This window comes from Photinus pyralis, unplaced genomic scaffold (genome assembly GCF_008802855.1).
Source record: "Photinus pyralis isolate 1611_PpyrPB1 unplaced genomic scaffold, Ppyr1.3 Ppyr1.4_LG1, whole genome shotgun sequence".
Taxonomy (NCBI): Eukaryota; Metazoa; Arthropoda; class Insecta; order Coleoptera; family Lampyridae; genus Photinus; species Photinus pyralis.
In genome coordinates, this window is record NW_022170249.1 from 8,334,580 (window position 1) to 8,342,297 (window position 7,718).

General features: G+C 36.1%; 1 long non-coding RNA gene across 1 annotated transcript; it reads right to left on the bottom strand.

The window, feature by feature from the left end:
* Window positions 1-4,802: 4,802 nt before the first annotated feature.
* LOC116159954 lies at window positions 4,803-5,282 on the bottom strand. The gene is made up of 2 exons (XR_004143110.1): window positions 5,143-5,282; window positions 4,803-5,090 (listed from the first exon to the last, which is right to left on the bottom strand). It is a non-coding gene; the product is annotated as an uncharacterized LOC116159954 (long non-coding RNA).
* Window positions 5,283-7,718: the final 2,436 nt, after the last annotated feature.

A 7,718-nucleotide genomic window follows, 5' to 3' on the forward strand; every position in this document is an offset into this window, starting at 1 on the left:
AATAAAAGTAATAACTGCCACGCAGCAGTAATACGAAAGCTCATTAGCGATATAACTTTAAAAACCGCTTAAGGGGTCTGTCTGCTTGTCGCGAAACGTGTCTTGAATTTGAAATACACGTCCACTGGAAATAAATTGCAATTAGTGTTAAGTTGCCACGCGACGTGAATGAGAAGCGGCTTTGTTGTTAATTACGATAAGATTAATTTATCCAACATAAAAAATAATGTTAACTCACCACCGTCGCCAAAGCTGCCCTTGTTTTTCTTTTGCGCGATTTAATTTATGAATTGAATTAGTGAAATAAAACGTTTACTCTGAAAGGAAAATAATTGGGGCATGTTAAATACCTACACGAATACACCAGAATGTGGCACTATGCTCACGAATTGACATATTAAGTATAGGTAAAAGTTAAGTTTCGGCGATCATTTATCCTGTAGGGAAATTTGCCAATTCGCGTTAAGTATAAATATTCCAGTATGAGGGCGAAACTTAGAAGGGCTAAATTGCTTTGGGGTAATGCTCACAAACAGAATTTCCTGTTTCCCTGAAGAAGTTGCATAAATAAAATGGAGGGTTAAGCGAACGCATCAGAAATTCTTTTAGTAGTCTCTACGCATATTTTAGCTTGTACTTACGGGTTTCAACGCAGATACCTTTATTTTTATTTCTAACTTAGATTGTGTGAAAAGAAGGGAGTAGAATTGAAACCCCTCTTCCTCCTAACAACAACAACAAATTTTATTTTATTTAAATATCTATGATCGATCCTTCTTTGATTTGTTTAGAAACAAAATAAGAGAAATGTTTACGTAGGAGCTTCGATATACTGATCTTTTCTTTGGCGCATTTTCCCAAGAAAGGATACCTAGTGGAAGTAGTTACCTTTGGACCCTTTGCTCACCTTAAGATTTTTCGCTACATTCATCTGGAATCCATCTGCAATTTCTTTATTTTTTAGAAAAGTTGTATTTGCTGTTCTTCCCGTTTAAAATGCACGTATAACACAGAAGCTTAAAATTCAATTCGAAAATGTTTTGTCTTTTACAAGAAACGACCAAATAATCGGACGGCACATTGTAAAAGGTAACGTTATATAGGTACTCTTTGGGAAACATAACATTTGTTCTAATAACATCGTAGTGGTTTCACTACTAAATTAATTTAAACGTCAGTAATCAGGATCCCCATGATGAGATGCGACAAATAAGCACCCTGTATAATTTCCTTTTAGACCGTTCTCCCAAAATCTACTAAAATAAAATCCATCGTAAACATGTAAGAAGTGCGGAAGAAAGTATTTTCTTCGCTTCTGCAAGTTTAAACTAATTGAGAAAGTGAGAAATGTTTTGCATTCAAAATGGTTTAAGTGGTGCTTTTAAGAATTCTGCTTTTGCACGCGTAAACATTACTCTTCACTTCTTTACAGCCTTCCCTTTTTCCGAAAGTAATTTAATTTTGGAAGCGTAATATGGTAATTCTTTTCTTGGTCGCTCTTGTGTAGTTTTCCTTTATTGCAAACCATCAGATAATTTCTGTGAAGTTCCATTTAGTTGTTACATAGTTTGGATACACAACATTTCATAATTAACGTATGCAATTGGATTTGAACGTTTTGGGATATATATACGACTGTATGTAATACCGTGCGGTCACTACGCCACCCACAAAACACCTAATGTCCAGCTAGCTCAACACAAATTAATTGAAACTTAGAATTTTATAATCAATACTGATTTAAAACTTTTCAATTTGGGTTTTTCATCGCAGAATTCTGAGGTTTGCCTCAGAATTTGGATATTATATTTCCCAAATTCAAATTTTTGAGTTTGACGCCAATACGTCGTCGTAATTTTGGTCTTTATTATTTACTTTTCTCATTAAAAATTATTCAATCCAAAATCAACCCCTCATCTTCATACTGTGAACTAGTAGTTGTAATAAGCCCAATCCCAATAATTCCAGTACCACGGTATTGGCTTATAAATACTGACCGGGGGTGGTGAGGTAACCACTTCGGTTTCGGATCCATCTTTGAATCTACTTGCCAACCCGGGATATTCGGCCCCTGAGAAATAACCCGAACGCTGCCCGCCTGTTAGGCTTAAAATCGCAAATAGAATAATGGTCGCCACCTAAAATATAGTTTTTTTTAATGCAAATTAGGAATAAGGTAACGTACCTTTTGCATTGTCAATCACACAGATGTTGATGATCTTAATGTGAACTAAATGGGGAAACTTGATGAACCGTAATGTAGTTGTTGTCATTAGGTAGAATTCACATTAATAATCTGGTTGAATTTGTCGAATTAAATAATTTTCCAGTAGTCTAATTTCCCAAGCGACTTTCAAGCGGTTTATTTCTTTCATTCAATTTGTTTTCCATTACGTTAGACACATAGAGAAAATGCCGATCTTTTGAATTACATTATACTACCGGGCAACTACCCGTGTAGGGTCGGAAAAGAATAACCCTACCGCAGACGACACTGCCTGTCGTACGAGGCGACTAAACAACTGCAAATCGGTCGGCCACATGCGGAATGGCCTGGTAGGTTTTGATTTGGAGTGAAAGTGTATTTCACATATTTATAAGGTTTGAAGTTTAAATGCCCTATAGATGATGTTTAGGACAACACAATCGAACAGTTCTTTTGAGTTACCTCTCTGGAGCTTGACATAGTAACGTTTGCCGACCTCTTACACTTACCTTGCTGGCATTCTCTTCCAAAATTTTTATTAAACGAAGCTAAGTGTAGGGCAGAAAACGATGGGGGTACATTGTTAGTCTACCGCAATAGAATTTAGATCGGACAATAAACGCATTTATAGAATAATTGCTTTCGAAATTTATAATTTATGTGTCAAAGTTTCAAAATCAAATCACCAAAAGTTTTATTATCCTCTATCGGTAAACCACAACTTGTGTAAGCGCCCATTGTCCCTGGCCTCTAGATCATGGTGCACAAAGGAAAGTTTCGAAGTTTTATGATATTTAAGCTGTATAGGAAAGTGGAGCGAGTAGGATGTGTATTTATTATTCTACGCTGACAAGAGGCGTAAAACTGCGGTAAGGTATTTGTAAATAGCTTCATGGGGCCAAACTCAAACTACGCAGCTTAGCGCAAATACATTTTTACATTTCACATTAATTCTTTTTATAAAGGAGCTGGTCAGACTTTCGCTGATCATTTTGAGTTTCTATAATAAATGCACTATATGGATTCTAACAGAGCGATCGATAAAAACCACTAATTTTAATTCATACTTTCGGTGAACCATTTGAGTATTTCAATACTACTCCCTCAACCTCTAAGTTGGCAGTGATAATTAGAAGTGGTTTCATTAGGTCTCGCTATTTGTTATGGTTTGAAGGGGGACTTCCAAAAGGAGCCCCTAATTGGTCAGTTGGAGCGCCAGCTACCGCTTTAGATTCGCGTAACATGTCGAAAAGAGAAAAAAATATCTATCAAATGAGCCTAATGGAAAGATGCACTGCCATTTAAAAAATTCAATTGTTTTTCGTTACTAATTTGTTTTCTGAAATAAAAACAACTGAATGCTGCCTTATTATAGAAAATAAAATGTTAAGCAACTTTCATATATAATAATTTTGTCTACATTTGATATTTACCGAGATACCTATATACTATATTCCATACATAATGGGCGGCACCCTGTATTTAATATAATGTAATATAATATAATATAATATAATTTGTTTCAAATGCTTATTCAACTAACGCGCGTAACTTATTACAGGCTAAAATCGCTTAGTTGGTTCTGGGAAAAAAATAATAACATTCGACAAACTAATTAAGTACCAATGTAAAAATACTGAAAAACAGAAATAATTCACTTTTTTCCAAAAACTCAGTTTCAATCTACCTTACGTATACGTTAAAAGCATGCCTTTTTCTAACCCCCCAGATTGGGTGCGCTATTGCAGGATAAGGGCTTTTTTTAAAATTGAATAGTCAAAGATCCGTTCTTTCTCTTCGTGAAGTTGGAGGTACCAACTGAAAATTTTGAATATCTCCCTTATACGGCTTGATTACAAAATTTGATCATACGGCCAAAATTGGCACAAAATGATCACAAAATTATTGCGTGTCTATGGCTTTATGTGGCACCTCCAACTTTACGGGCCTCCATCCTTATATCTTTATATGTGTTGGGGTTGTATTGTATCTAGGAGAATTAAAAAACGAAACGCAAATAAATTGCGGAACATTTTGAGGATTGATTCCCTATACAGAATTGATTCCCACAAGTATTTGGTCCAGAGGGAACTTCCCCCCTCTTCAGCCGAGCATGTCCAGATTCCTAACGTCGAAATTGTTCGTATCGCGGATCCGCGAACGCGAAAAAGGGAATTTAAGGGTTTCTGCTTATTGTTGTAAAGGATTTCTACGATAAGAGATGTTTTGTACAGTTTTCGTTCACATTTTCAATTCTGGCGAGTTTGTGTAAATCACTTCTCTTGATTAGAGCGGCTCTATTCAATAAAATGAGGATAAACTGTCTTTTACAATTATTATAAAGTTCAAAGGGTGAAAAATTCAAGTGGAAACCGGGAAAAATTGTCTAGCAAACTTTAAAATTAATCGACTACTTCTCTCAAGCGGAATTGGTTGTCAAAACTTTTCATCGCACTTTATAATACAACAATGCTTCAGAAATATTCAATACAGTATCCGACGATTGTTAGATTTTCTCATATTGAATGAAACATTAATAAGAAACAAAAGGATGCTCTGAAAACTTCAAAGAATTCATAAGTTGTAGCTTCAACCCTTTAAATATTTTCATTTTTCCCAGCTCATAATCATTACCGGCAATTATTTATTAGGTATGTAATTGGTGATACATTGTTTAACTAATTCAGCAATATTTCGTATCCCAATAGCACCAGTAAGGCGTCGGTCTGTAGACACTATGGGGCGCCGCCGCCGGTTCAAAGTCAACCATAAAATCCTCTTTAAACCTACTCGCTAATTCGGGATAACCAACCGGTCCCGTAGCTGGTAAGTACCCAGGTCGTTGGGCGTAAACAATTAAAATTACGCACAGCATAAAAAATGTCTAAAAATTTCGTGTTAGTTGATATGAATTATTGTATAGTAAGTATACTTACCGAGGCTAACTTCATTTTAGAACTGAAATTATGTCACTAATTCGTAAATTAAGTCTATTTATTAATGAAAATTTAATAGTCATGGGCTAAATTTGGAAATTTATCGCGGTTTAATTATTGTGGGAGGATTTCTGACCGAGATCGATCTACTGAAATAATCACGATGTTTCCAATTGTAAAACGTGTTACCCACCAGTTTAATTACTATGGTAATTAACTCATACTAGTAAATAAGAAGTTTGCAGCGCATTCTTTCCGTAGTCCTTTCATCAAATCGACGTGAAACCGGGCTAAAAGTTTGCCTTCCTTAGTAAAAAAATTATCAAAGTCCTCGTATGAGATCGAAGGGACTTCAGCGCATTTTTGTGTGGCAGATCAGTGTTTTATTAGCCAATATTGACTCCACCATAAATAAGATCTTGCCGAAAGCTACCACGTTCACTTTGTCGGTACCATTTTCTCACTTACCGTGCACTCGCAATTCGCGTTTTAAGTTTTGACTCCACCATCAGTAAGATCTCGTCGGGGGTTACCACATTCCCTTTGTCGATACACAGTTCCGACGTCCCGTTCATTCGTAATTGCCATTTTGGTAGATTTCGCTAAAATCCCGGCATAAAATCGTATTCAACTTTTGGGTACTTCACATAGCTCGACCTTCTATTAGTGACACGAGAAAAGAGACCGCGATTCGCGCTGTAAGAAACTTTTGGGCGCCCAAAGTCGACTACCCCTCGAAGCGCGCCGCGCAAAAGGTGGTTTATTTCGCCCCTAGGAAACAAAAACAAAATTCCGCCACGCAGGAGTTGTGAGCGTTGACAAGATCTTCCCGACGACACCAATTTGAAAACAATCGGAGAAAAACTGTAGAAGAAGATAGATAAAAACTGAAAAATCTCCAGGTTAGTATAATACGCTCGGGGATGGCGTCCAGATGTCGTCGACTCCAAATCTTGTAGCCCCATCCCGAACGTTCTTAATTACATCGGCCCGAATAGTTACATGTACACTCCTTGTCTTTTTACAAAGCCCCCCCCAGGGGTTTTTCTACGGGCGAAAGCATTTACTGCCAGCCAGCCAGCCAGCCAGCCAGCCAGCGCAGCCAAAGTGAGATTAAAAGCTACTTTTTACAAAAAAAAATTTTTGCAAAAATGCGCTAAAAATTGATCTCGGGGATGTAGGATTTAGTTTCCATGGGAAATCGTACTTGACTTGAACTGCCAAAGGCGACTCGACAACAAATCATTTTTGATCGCCCGTTATTAATAGTTATTTACATAAAAGTCAAGGAAATGACATATTACTGGCGAGGAAATGTTGAAGTACGAGTCCCCTTTAAGGCCGAGTACTTCAATTTCCGAGTCAAGTAGTGTGATTTTACTGACGAGTTTTGTAGTAAATTTCACCCAAAATTGTATTTTAATATAAAATTTCAATTTTCATGTAGAACTTTTGATTAATGTCAGTCTGTCAGTGATGACATTACCAATGTGGCAGGTGCGGCCGGTAAAGTGACTGGCGGCAAGAAGGTCATGGAAACTAAAATGTTCTGACATAAAGGAGGCATGTAAATAAAGGTTTCATAAAATAAAATAATATAAATAAATAAATAATCAATCGATTTGGCTTTATTGAAAGGTGTTACTGTTAAAATTTCATTGGTCGGTACATAAATAAGAAAGTTAAACGTAAAAGTAGTATGAAAAATTAAACAGAAATTCCGCATCGGCCGGGAATCGAATTCAGGCCGCCCTCGTATCAGCTACGACGACTATAGCATCTTAATTTTAATAGATATGGATTAAGTGATCACTTTTACGGCAAAGGTAGATGAAGTCAAACAAATCCTTGTGCATTCTAATGACGTTTGTCAATCTTATTAAAAATGGGACGTAAGCAAAAATTAAAATGAAGTTTAGAACATAATACAATATTGTTTCCATGGAAATGACGAGAGAACCTAAGTTTCTATTCGGACGTCTAAATTAAATACCTTCTGAATTTTCAGAAGTTTTATAATGATTTCTATGGCTTTCGCTATAAAATAAAATTTTATATTATACACGAAGCTAACCATATTTCACTTGACCGTTAAAACACCCCTTTGTGGTCTTGTATAATAAATAACTATTAATGAAGTTGAGCCAAAATAAAAGAGCGTTATTAACGCCTTTTAAAGGATTATACGCGTAGATTCGTATTATCACGTCAGAATATTTGAACAATTCCTACCTACGCATTCTCTAAATGGTCTCGCTCGTTTCAATTACGTTCCCTAAGAATGACGGGTAAATTTGATAATTATGTTTAATGAAGTTGAGCATAACTGAAATTTAATAGCGCTTTTTAAGGGATGCTATACGTGTAGATTTACCATTAATCAGAACATTTGAACAATTCTCACCTCAATATAAATATCCACTAAACGTTCTCGCTCGTCCCCATTACGTTTCCCCAAGAAGAGCGGATAAATTTGAAAATTATCTTTAATGAATTTGAGTTTAAATGAAAGAAGTTTATTGACCCCTTTTAGAGAATCCCCTCCTATGCTGAACTTCAAAATTGCAAAGCGGTCA